We start from the raw sequence: 12,989 nt of genomic DNA, 5'->3' as shown, positions 1-12,989 counted from the left end.
TTGTATTGTGACGGTTGTGATTGTGATTGTGATTGTGATTGCTGTCTGTGGTTCTCGAGGCGTGTCCTCGGCTGAGTGGGGTCACTTGCGGGAGTGACTTCACGCCCTAGTTTCGCCTTCTGTGGAACCCGCCACAGAAGGGATGTGCACATTAATGGACAGGGTTATCGCTCACTATGTGGAGCGGGGATTTGGTGGGTACTATTTGTGGTCCCCTTGGGCGTGGTGGTCCAATGGACAGTCAGTGATTGAGATGATTGGAATTGGTTGGTTGTGTGTGTGTGTGTGTGTGATGCGTGTCATTTATATGATGTTTTACATCTCTTTTTACACGCATTTCAGAGCTCATTTGTGTAGTATATGCTACATTTCTCCCTATTTCCGTCTACTTCCGTATTTTGTACTTTATTGCAGAAATGTGAAGAATTCAACGGGAAATCGAGCCAAATCCGTTCCCGAGTAATCTGCATTGCAAATGACGTAAAGGAATTGCTTAAGGAACGAGCTTGGTGCGCAATCCAAGGCCCAAAAGACGAGTCCACGAGTTTAAAGAAGTCAATTAGCAGCTCAAGCAGTCGATCGACTAGTCCCATCAGTCGATCGACCAACTATCGGGATCGAAGCTACTCGTTTCTTTGAGATCCGTCGATCGACCTCCCGCTTAGTCGATCGACCACATCATTCATGACGAGAATTAAAAGATCGAGGAACTTAAAGCCCATCGTGTTTAGGTTTTGGAATAAGATGTTACGTATATTTCCTATATAACGTAACCTAGATCATCAGTTTAGATATCAAGTCTTTTATTAAGAGTTTTACATCAAGTTTTAACATTAAGTTTTCATTAAGTTCTTTATCGAATAGTTAGGGTTTGGGATTATTGTGAGCATCGGAATTTCGGTTCTTAATAATCAATCTTTCCCCTGCAATTCGGTATTCTTCCTGTTTACTTTCAGTTCATTTATTTTGCTAATAGATTAGAATTGCTAGTAGATTCCCGAAACCATCTTTATTATTGCATGTTAATTGCTTCCTTTCCTGTTTTAAGCATGAATTCAGTAGCTAGTTTTATTGTTTATGTTGTTGTTTCTACCCTTAGCATGAGTAGCTAAATCTCTAGTGCTAGGATGTAGGGGAATTGTAGCATAGGCGGCAATAGATTGAACACGGACTGAACCCGCGTGTCAGTCGATCGACTGACCCTTTCAGTCGATCGACTGACCTTGTAAGGTTATCCTTCTTTTTAATTGTTTTTTTAATCTTGTATTTAACAAATCGAATGCATGCGACCAGTTAGATACCTATTTTGTGACCGACCCATTAGATCGAAAGATAGGGAAGGTTATTTGACCATCAATTAAATCGACTAAACTGTGCTAAGATCAAAAGATAGGTATAGTTTAGACCATTAGTCACTTTTCAGGACGGAAGTTAGTATTAGTGACATTAGGGACCTATAGCGAGATCGAAAGACGCTATTTGTTAGGAGTGGACCGAGAGGACCTCTTTATTTCCCGCCTTACCTGTGTTTGGTTCAGACCGACTTAGTTTGCTGCCGCCGAAGCTATAACGACCTGACCATCCTAGTACCCTTCTTTTATCTGTTTATTTCGTTTATTTAGTTTATTATCTTTGTTCACTTAGCTGTCGACCAATTCAAATCAACCCCCACAATAGTTACCTCGGACTGAACATAAATCAACTAAAGTTTACAACTGCCTCCTTGTGGTTCGACCCTGTTACCACTAGCCTAGGTTAGTCTTAATAGGAGATTATAAATTTTATCTTTGGTACTCACAACGACGGGTATCAAATTTTGGCGCCGTTGCCGGGGAGGCAATAGTCCTAATTTTAGTTGTTTTTATTTTTAGTTTTTCTCAGTTTAAGGGACTTCTGTTCCTTAAACTCTTCTTATATTCTTTTTGTAGTTTCTTCTTATGCGCAGGTCACAGGGTGGAGAATTAGTACCATTGAACCCTGAGCTTGAGAGATCCTTGCGCGAGTTGAGGCGAACACAAAGAGTATTACCGACAGAGGAAGAGCTGAGTACTCTGTCAAGCTATCACGAGAACGAACTGTTCGAAGAAGACCCACAGTCTTCACCCGTTTCCACTTCTTCAGCCGAGACAATTACTTCTCCGGAAATTCCAGTCATGGCCGAGGAAGCAAGTATAGCTAGTTTTTCTGAGCCGACAGCCGACAATTTATACAAGGGGTTCGAATTACCGGGAGATGCCAGGAAATTCGAACCAAAGTCTGCTTACATTACTATGGTCGAGAGAAATCAGTTTGGGGGAGCTGCAAATGAAGATGCAGCAAGGCATATGGAGACCTTTATTGACTACTGCTGCTCCATTCCCCCACCAGCTGGCGTGACCCAGGATCAAATCAAAGAGACCATGTTCATCTTCTCCCTTCGTGATGCTGCAAGGGAGTGGTATAGAGATTTGGACCGGACCGCTCAGGAGATCACTGATTGGAATACATTGGCGTTCTACAAGAAGTACTTTTCTGCTTCAAGGACGATCGCTATTAGAGCTCAAATCACGGGCTTTAAACAAGGGCCAGATGAGAATTTCTACGAGGCATGGGTCCGATTCAAGAAGTTAGTGCGAACCATACCGCACCATGGGTTCGAAAAGTGGAGTTTATGCAATCATTTCTACAATGGGTTGTACGACGATCAGAGGGCCATTTTGGATCTGCAGCCCAATGGAAGATTTCTTTGAAAATTTGGGAGCAACTAAGGGGTGGAAGATCATTGACGATCTAGCTACCCACAAGGCCGAGTATGGGAATTCGAGAGGGAACCAGAGTAGAGCTGCTGAATCTTCCTCTGTTGCTGCACTTGAGGCTCTCACCGCGAGATTTGACAAGTATGAGCTAGGAGGATCTTCTAAAGGAGGGATATACCAAGACAATGCTGTGTCAGACGGTCCCTTCGTCTGTGAAAGGTGTGGAGTTGAGGGTCATGTCTCGAAGAACTGCCCTAGTCCCTTTGAGTCTTGTGCTGCCTTTCAACACTATAGGCAGACAAACACCTACTACGAGCCAAACCACCCAAATTTGAGTTGGAGGAGCCAAAATGTCCAAAATCCAACCCAACATCCGCCGCAGCAACAGCCATATGTGCCTCCGCATCAAAAGCAACAGCAATATCAAAAGCCTCCTTATGTGCCGCAGCAGCAACAAACACAAAATTCTGAATTTTCCGAGCTGAAGAATCTGTTGCTGAAGGAGTCCCAAGCAAGAGAGGTCGGGATGAAGTTACTAGAGAGCCAAATAGCTCAGTTGGCTAGCAAAAGTAACACCCGAGCTCCCGGACATCTACCTACTCAACCTGAACAAAAAGAGACCCTACATGCCATCACCTTGAGGAGCGGGTCCACCCTTGAGGGTCCTGCCATGGTCGAGAAAGCTGTTGAAAAGAATGAGGCAGATCCGAGTCCAAACAAAGCTGTAACGAATAAATCAAAAAAACAGCCGTCTGCCAGGTATTTCAGTCGATCGACTGAAGTACCTAGTCGATCGACTGAAACACGGGTTACATGAGCTTCTGGAACTGTGCAACCCAGTCGATCGACTGAGGAGGGTGGTCGATCGACCAATATCACTGCTGATATCGAAGAATTTCGTCCTTTAATGCCAAATAACCTACGAGATCACTTGTTTCGGGGAACCACCATCCCGAAAATTTTGGGGCGAACCAGTGTCGATGATGGGTCGATCCGGCTCGAAGTTCGATCCAAATACGGTTAATGGTTCTCATCTGAGACGGTCTGAGGAAGGGTCTAGCTTCAACAAAGAAAAGGTGACGGACTTTCAGCCTAAGTCCAAGGATACCGGCGCGCGCGAATTAGAGGAGAGGGCTAAGGTACTCCTCACAGCCCCATATCCGGAGAGACTCGTGCCAACCAAGGAACAGGTATCTTTCAGTAAATTTGAGAAAGTTATTCGTAGCTTGAATGTTCAGGTACCCTTCCTTGAGTTAGTTAACCAAGTGCCAGCATACACTAAGTTTATGAAACAATTGTTGTCAAAGAAAAAATCGCTTGAACATGTTCATACTGTTGCACTAACTAAAGAGTCTTGCTCCTACTTGTCTCACACTGCGCCCCATAAGTTAGAAGACCCGGGCAGTTTTTCCGTCCCTTGTAGCATAGGTACCTTTTCTATCGAAAAGGCTTTATGTGACTTAGGAGCTAGCATAAGTGTCATGCCCTTGAGTCTAGCTAGGAAGCTTAAACTGACCAGGTTTGCTATTCGAAATGATGATTCGAGATGGTCGACCGATCTGCGGTCGAGCCCATAGGAGTCCTAGAGGACATACCCGTCCAGATAGGGAAGTTTTTCTTCCCCGTTGACTTTGTTGTCCTTGATATGCCTGAGGATGACCATATTCCCATTATTTTGGGTAGGCCATTTTCGCACACCGCTTTGGTGCGAGTCATCGATGTCGGTCTAGGTACCTTGACTTTCAAAGTGGGAAAGCACTCTATTGTCTTTGCCCAGTCGGCTAAGAAAAAGGATCCCATGTGGCTGTCACTTGTAACACGGTTTCGAAAAGAAATCGTACTTTGTGCTCCCCGAATTACCTGTCTCTATTACTACTCCTGTATTAACCCCTCCGCCCCAGACTGGGAGCGAAAAAGAGGAAAAACTTGTTGTTTTAGACATTGCAGGAGCTGGTTTGGGGAAGGAAGAGCGGCTGGATGCTCCAGCTGCGACAGAGCCGATCGTTTCAAGAGGCGGTCTTGGATGCCTAAGTTATGGGACTGATGAGGAAGTGGCAGATGAGCCAGCCAAGGTGAGATGGTCTGATTTGGATTCCGACGATTCCAAGGAAATCCTTGATTGGGGAGATGACGAAGTTGATCAGCTGAGTTCTCCGACTGTCGATGCTAAGAAGGGTGCAACTGATAAAATGAGCACCATTGAGGCTACCTCTAGTAGCCAAAAGCCGACGAAGTGGGCCATACCGTGGTCCTTCTTGATCAACTATTAGTTGACCAAGCTCGTTGCGATCTTCTTTTTATTTGCTTTGTTGAGACAATTTTATTGCTTTTGTGTGCGCGAAATCTTCGCTTTATTTTATTTCGCTTAGGATTTTTATGCACTTTAGACATTTTTCTGGGTTTTGCGCAATTTTGGGCGCGTACTATTGTGCATTTGCAGGTATTTAGAGCTTGTTAGCTCAAATCATTGAGCAATTACGAAGAAATAAGACGCTGCAGCAGTGTTTTCAGTCGATCGACTGGCACCATTGGTCGATCGACTGATTTGCAGGTTTACAGGAGCTACTGTTCACGTCCACCTGGTCGATCGACTGGGTTAAGTGGTCGATCGACCACTGCTGCTGCTGTATTTGTTCTCGACCTATCCCCTGCTGTGTTTGGTCGATATGCGGACCTAAGGGAGTCTTCTACTCCGCTCTATTTTCCGTCGAATTATCTATTTCTTCTATTTGCCTCATTTGTGCACTGTTTTTACGCTTCAAAATTGTTTTCTCAGTCTTATGCGTGGTTTTTAATTGTCTTTTCAGGTCCTTATTGGTAGCACTGCTGGCTACTGAAACCTCCTAGCTAACGCTGGTTTGGGGAGGTTTCCTTTTCTGCGCTCAAAGTCTTGTGAGTTCCATATCTTTCCTTTGTGTCTTGCTTTTTTATTTTCTCGCAAATTCCCGTTTCTCTTTTCTTCATTACATGATTTTGCACAATGGGGACATTGTGCGATTTGGTTTGGGGAAGGGTTTTGCGTCGCATATCACTTGCTTGCATTCACGTTTACTTTTTGTTTTGCATTGTTTATTTCATTTCTTTTATATATACAGAAAAATTCAAAAAAAAAATTGAAAAATTTCAAAAATTTCATAAAATGCACGTTTATTTTAGCACATAGATTGAGTCGGAACGGTAATATTTCAAGGATGATTTAGCATTTGCATCTGTTTCGCCTAAGCCTTGCTAATTGACATGTTATTAGTAGAATCATATAAGTGCATATCTACGAGTTTTCGTTAATTTACTCGCTGAATCTTGAGACTTGACTTAGAAAATTGGCAAGCCACATCATATTTCTGAGGTTTAGAGCCTACAACTGGTGACATTCATGACCAGTTTATCTAGGAATGTGGGTAGTACTCCTTATGAGACATGTTTCCTTAATTTGCATAATTATGAATTTGATCTACTTAATACCTGTATGCATTCGGTTTGTGGTTAGTTGACACATGTGTTAGAGGTTTCTTTTTCTCATTATGCCCAATAACTCCACACTGCCAAAAATATCCTTTTTGTCCCAATTACTACATCCTATATTTAGCCTGTCATTTGTCAAGCTAGTAGTCTGTGTTCTTGGGGTTGTTACTCATTTTTGGTGGTATTTGCTCTTTTGAGATGAAGTTGGGAAAATAAAATGAAATGAAATGGAAAGAAAGAAAGAAAGAGAAAAAGAAAGAAAGAAAAAAAAAGATTCGAAAAAGAAAGAAAAAGAATGTTCTGTACTGTTCATCTCAGTCGATCGCCTGCTCCATATGGTCGATCGACTGCGATTCGAAAATAAAAAAATCAATTCGCATGATTTAATCCTTATCTTTTGGCGATTTTTGCTCCCATGTTTCATTCATATTCTATGGGGAGTTTATTGATTACCTTTATACTTGGAGTTTGTGAGTTTGTGCTTGCTATAGCACCGTGTTGTTTGCCTATGAGCAAGAAGTTGGATGTTGTCCTTTGGTTCCGTTCTGGTACTAGCTTGATCACCTGTACCTCCACTTTACCATAAAATGTTTTGCCTCTTCTTACCCATACCTCACATTTCCATAATTATACCTCGGCATGTGTCAATGGTCATCTGTTTGGTTGGAATGCATATGTACGGTCATAGAGGTCATCTTCATAATTTATTCTTTGGCATGTTTTCATAGGTCGCAGTTAGGTGAGAGTCACTACAAAATTAATTATTTCTATCTTACATATATATCACCTGCGCTTATTGAGTGATTTGAGTGACCCGTGAGAGTCCAGTTTGATAAGTCTTTACAGTCAACGGTTCAGCAGTTTTTGACGACTTCATAACTCGTTTGCATTATTCACATTACTAATTGATTGTTGGTTGTGCATTAAATTGGTTTAGGCTTAACAGTTGTCAATTCGCTCTGAGATTGAACTCGTTCCATTAGGTTTTAGGATCGAGTCTAGTTCTTGCTTGGGGACAAGCAAGGGTTTGGTTTGGGGAAGTTTGATGCGTGTCATTTATATGATGTTTTACATCTCTTTTTACACGCATTTCAGAGCTCATTTGTGTAGTATATGCTACATTTCTCCCTATTTCCGTCTACTTCCGTATTTTGTACTTTATTGCAGAAATGTGAAGAATTCAACGGGAAATCGAGCCAAATCCGTTCCCGAGTAATCTGCATTGCAAATGACGTAAAGGAATTGCTTAAGGAACGAGCTTGGTGCGCAATCCAAGGCCCAAAAGACGAGTCCACGAGTTTAAAGAAGTCAATTAGCGCTCAGCGATCGATCGACTAGTCCCATCATCGATCGACCAACTATCGGGATCCGAAGCTCATTCGTTTGAGATCCGGTCGATCGACCTCCCCGCTTAGTCGATCGACCACATCATTTCAGACGAGAATTAAAAGATCGAGGAACTTAAAGCCCATTGTGTTTAGGTTTTGGAATAAGATGTTACGTATATTTCCTATATAACGTAACCTAGATCATCAGTTTAGATATCAAGTCTTTTATTAAGAGTTTTACATCAAGTTTTAACATTAAGTTTTCATTAAGTTCTTTATCGAATAGTTAGGGTTTGGGATTATTGTGAGCATCGGAATTTCGGTTCTTAATAATCAATCTTTCCCCTGCAATTCGGTATTCTTCTGTTTACTTTAGTTCATTTATTTTGCTAATAGATTAGAATTGCTAGTAGATTCCGAAACCATCTTTATTATTGCATGTTAATTGCTTCCTTTCCTGTTTTAAGCATGAATTCAGTAGCTAGTTTTATTGTTTATGTTGTTGTTTCTACCCTTAGCATGAGTAGCTAAATCTCTAGTGCTAGGATGTAGGGGAATTGTAGCATAGGCGGCAATAGATTGAACACGGATGAACCGCGTGTCGATCGATCGATCGACCCTTTCGATCGATCGATCGACCTTGTAAGGTTATCCTTCTTTTTAATTGTTTTTTTAATCTTGTATTTAACAAATCGAATGCATGCGACCAGTTAGATACCTATTTTGTGACCGACCCATTAGATCGAAAGATAGGGAAGGTTATTTGACCATCAATTAAATCGACTAAACTGTGCTAAGATCGAAAGATAGGTATAGTTTAGACCATTAGTCACTTTTCAGGACGGAAGTTAGTATTAGTGACATTAGGGACCTATAGCGAGATCGAAAGACGCTATTTGTTAGGAGTGGACCGAGAGGACCTCTTTATTTCCCGCCTTACCTGTGTTTGGTTCAGACCGACTTAGTTTGCTGCCGCCGAAGCTATAACGACCTGACCATCCTAGTACCCTTCTTTTATCTGTTTATTTCGTTTATTTAGTTTATTATCTTTGTTCACTTAGCTGTCGACCAATTCAAATCAACCCCCACAATAGTTACCTCGGACTGAACATAAATCAACTAAAGTTTACAACTGCCTCCTTGTGGTTCGACCCTGTTACCACTAGCCTAGGTTAGTCTTAATAGGAGATTATAAATTTTATCTTTGGTACTCACAACGACGGGTATCAGTGTGATAGTTAAGCTGTCTGTTTATCTTATTGTTGATATATGTATTGAATTGTGTGATTAGTACTGACCCCGTTTAAATGTTTTAAAAACTGTGGTGATCCATTCGGGGGTGGTGAGCAGTTATTGAGCATGTATGATATGACGCGTATGGGATAGCTGGGATGAGTCATCACGTGGCAGTTAGAAGTCTTCCGCTGTGTCAGACGATGTTTAGTAGCTTTGATAGTTTTAGCTGTAGACCGTCTGAGAACCTTGTAATTCCTTTTATTATTTTTGGTTTTGAACATGTAATCACTTAATCTATAATTACTTTAAAAGTACGTTTCTTTATTGTCTTATGATATTCAGTACCTCGGGCAACCGAGATGGTAATATCTTCATACCTGAGTGGTCCTGGTAAGGCACTTGGAGTATGGGGGTGTTACAGTACCGGTGCTACATACTCCCTTGGTGGTGGAGTACACTCTTTGGCCTTAGTTGCAATAGGCTCATCTTGCTTTGGAGGGTCAACCATCTCCACCTCCTTAGACTTCTCCACCCTAATCTCATCTTCTTCCACAACTTCAACCGGGTGCTCTTTCACTACTTCACTAGACACCCTCTTCCTCTTCCACTTAGGAGATTTCTCAACCTCCTCCAATTGCTTTCCACTCCTCAAAAATACCGCACTTACCTCCCTTGGGTTAACCGTATTACCCGGAAACTTCCCCGGATTTTGAGCCAATTGCCCCAATTGTTGAGAAATTTGGGCCACATGAGTTTCCGTAGCCTTTTGGGATGCTCGGATTTCATCATTTACCCGGTTTTGTGAGGCAATGTGGTTAGCAAGCTTTGAGTCGGATTTTTGATTTACAATAACCAATTGTTCAAAGGTTTGTTCCCAAGATGGTTTTTGAGGGGTTTGGAAGTTTTGGTTTTGAGGTTGGAAATTTTGGTTTTGTTGTTGATTGAAATTTTGCCCCTTGAAACCCCCAAATGGTTGTTGGTTTTGAGTGATGAATTGTTTCCCTTGGAAACCGGGTGGAATTTGTCTTTGGAATTGAGAGTTTTGATTGAACCTTTGTTGTTGTTGAGGTTGGGAAGTGGTTGGATTTTGAATGTTTTGTGAAGCATAAGACAAGAAAGGGTGAGTTCTTTTTCCATTGACAAATTGGTTGTTGTTATTATTGTTGAACCCTTGCCTTGCACTAGTGGACTCCCAAATTCCATTTGCTTGCTCATAGCATTCCTCTTGGAGGGGTGCAATCAAGGGACACCCAATGGGAGTGTGCCCTTGTTCACCACACAACTCACACGACAAGACTTGCCTCATATCGGAGCCTTTAGGTTTTGAATTTAGCAAAGCAACTTGTTGGGTGAGTTCATCTAGCATTCCCTTAACTTCCACATTCAAAACCGAATTAGAATCCTTGTTCTTGCCTTTTCTTGATTGCCTATCACTTCCCCATTCCATAGTTCTTGAGGCCATCTCCTCAATTAGCTCTTTTGCCGCTTTATGCCCCAAAATGTCCAAGGCACCTTTTCCCGATCCCGCATCCAATGAAAGCCGTAGGTCTTGAGTCAACCCTTTGTAAAAATTGTTCACTAGCTCGGCTTCGGAAATGCCATGGTGAGGGCATAACCGTTGGAGCTTCTTATACCGTTCCCATGCCTCATATAAGGTCTCATCCTCTTCTTGAGTAAAGCTTTGTAGTTCACTCTTGACTTTGGCCGTTCTTGAGGGTGGGAAATATTTGTTCAAAAATGCCGAAGCCAACTCATCCCATGTTTTGAAGGAATCCGGGTCACAATTTTTCAACCAATCCTTGGCCGAACCCCTAAGAGAACGGGGGAACAACCTAAGGCGAACCGCGTCATCGGATACCCCATTTGACTTGTACATATCACAATTTTCAAGGAACTCATTTAGATGATCATTCGGGTTCTCCAAAGGACTTCCTCCAAATTGGTTGTCTTGAACAAGGTTGAGCAAGACATTTTTGATCTCAAAGTTATTAGCTTGAATTCGTGGCCTTTGGATGCTTGGATTGACTATGTGCTTAGGAGCCATAGTCTCTCTTATCGGAACCGGATCACCCATGGTGTTGGGTTCTTCTTCTAGAGCCCCAAAAGGATTTTCAAACACTTCGGTAGCTTCTTGGTGATTACCTTCTTCAATAGGTGGTGTATCAAGTAAACCCCTTCTTCTTAATGAATTAAGTCTTCTTGCCGTGGCTTCAATTTCGCGGTCAAGTTGATATGTTGGTTGACCTCTTCTTCGTCGCCTACTCATGCAAAAGACCTAAGCACTTGAAAGAAAGGATTAGTAACAAAGGACTTAGTCTAAACTAGAACAAAAACGATTAATATCAAGTCGTACTCCCCGGCAACGGCGCCAAAAACTTGATGGTCTCAAGTTAAACCTCGCAAGTGCACGATTTTATCGTTGTACACTTTAAAGGGTCGATCCCACAAGGAGTAGGTGGAGTACTAATCGTTCTAATTCACGAGCTTAGATAAGTCGATATAAAACAAAGAGGGTGGTAACAAACTAGCGCTAAACTAACCAAATAAAAGACTATAAACTAGACAAGATAAGAGCGAGCTAAAGATTAAGGATAGATCAAATAAAGAGAAGGACTAGAACTCGGTTCGACCATGAATATGAGTAACTCCACCTACTAATCGTCTCGGCTAATCAAAAGGGGTAGGTAGGTGAGGGGGAGATGGCTCTAATTCGCCTAAGACCTCCCTCTCGGGTTCGAAATAGGACACTAGCTACCCCGACTAACCCCCCTCTCGGGTTCGAAAGCCGGTATCCCTAACTCAAAACCCGACAACCCCAAGAACATGCATTTTCCCAAGGAGGTCAAGTAAATGGTTAAGGTCATTAAACCCTCGTCGTATTCCGGGTCATCCCACTCCCTCTCTCGAGGGTCGATTTCAAACACTAATTTAGAGGCACCCTCCCTCGGTTCTCCCTTTCGGTCTCAACCTTAGTCGGTGACAAGGGTCGGTTCCCAAATATCCAACTAACGACCTAACCAACTCTCGTTGGTGGGCAAGGGTCAAAAGTCAACAATACCCAAGGACCAAACCTTAAACATGCAATTCCTCTAAACTACCCTCACCAATTTCCCCACAAATTAGCCTTAATGACAATTAGTTAGTGAAATTACCCATATCGGGTCAAACCGAGTCCTAGAAGGAGACTACTCACTAATCATGTTTCTAAAGGCAAAATAAACAATAAAGATGGAGTCTTTAAGCATAAACATGGTGAGAGGATGAATTCTACTTCTAAACATGCAACAATCCAACAATAATTATAGAGAAAGATGGTTTAATCTAATAACAAGCATGAACAAACTGAAAGACACAATCTTTAGCACAATCAACTCAAAGATTAAGTCTTTGAGGACAACTAGCAAGGGGTGAACAAAGGAAAGAGAATCAAAGAAAAGATGAACAATGAAAAGATGAACAATGATGAAAACAAGAACAATCAAACAACAAGGATGCAAATTTACCATAAACAATCAAACAAACTTGAAGGAAGAGCAAATGTAAACAAATGAAAATAGGGAGAGAAATAATACCAATCAAATAGCAAGAAAGGAATTAGGATAGAAAAATAAAGGAGGAACCTTCAATCTTCTTACAACCCAACTCCAATTACTAATTAATTGAAGAACTTGTCTAATTAAGGAATGATTAACTAAATGATTAACAAAGTTTGAAGCTTTGAAAGGGAAATAAATTCAGATCTGGGAATATGTGTACAAATGGTTAAAGGAGGGGGTATATATATAGTTTTTACCAAGATTAGGGTAGGATTCGAAATGGGCTTTAAAACACGACTTTGCACTCCCGGCCGGTCAACCGGCTGCCGGTCCTCTGGCCGGTTGGGAGTTTCCTGGAAGTTGAATTAATATTTTGAAGTCATCAGGTATGCTTGGCCGGTCAACCGGCTGCCGGTCCCTGACCGGTTGGGACACCTTTGACTTGGAACTTGACTTTTAGCCTTTGGGGGAATTCCCAGCCGGCTGGCCGGCTGCCGGTCTTTTGACCGGCTGGGAGATTCCTGTATCTTCCTTCAAAAATTTGTGTTTTCAGCTTGAACGTTCTCCCAGCCGGCTGGCCGGCTGCCGGGCCACCGGCTGGGAATACCTTTGCTTGGTTTCAGCTTCAGTTTTATATACCTGCACTCTCAGCCGGCTGGCCGGCTGCCGGCCTACCGGCTGGGGATGCTTCC

The 12,989-nt window shown here is 42.2% G+C and overlaps 1 non-coding gene across 1 annotated transcript; it reads left to right on the top strand.

The window, feature by feature from the left end:
- The first annotated feature begins 10,356 nt into the window (after positions 1-10,356).
- Positions 10,357-10,463, top strand: LOC141615664 (small nucleolar RNA R71). Its single transcript, XR_012530072.1, has one exon. It is a non-coding gene; the product is annotated as a small nucleolar RNA R71 (small nucleolar RNA).
- Positions 10,464-12,989: the final 2,526 nt, after the last annotated feature.

This window comes from Silene latifolia, chromosome 11 (genome assembly GCF_048544455.1).
Source record: "Silene latifolia isolate original U9 population chromosome 11, ASM4854445v1, whole genome shotgun sequence".
In the NCBI taxonomy this organism is placed as follows: Eukaryota; Viridiplantae; Streptophyta; class Magnoliopsida; order Caryophyllales; family Caryophyllaceae; genus Silene; species Silene latifolia.
This window is presented reverse-complemented; position numbering and strand designations above follow the sequence as displayed.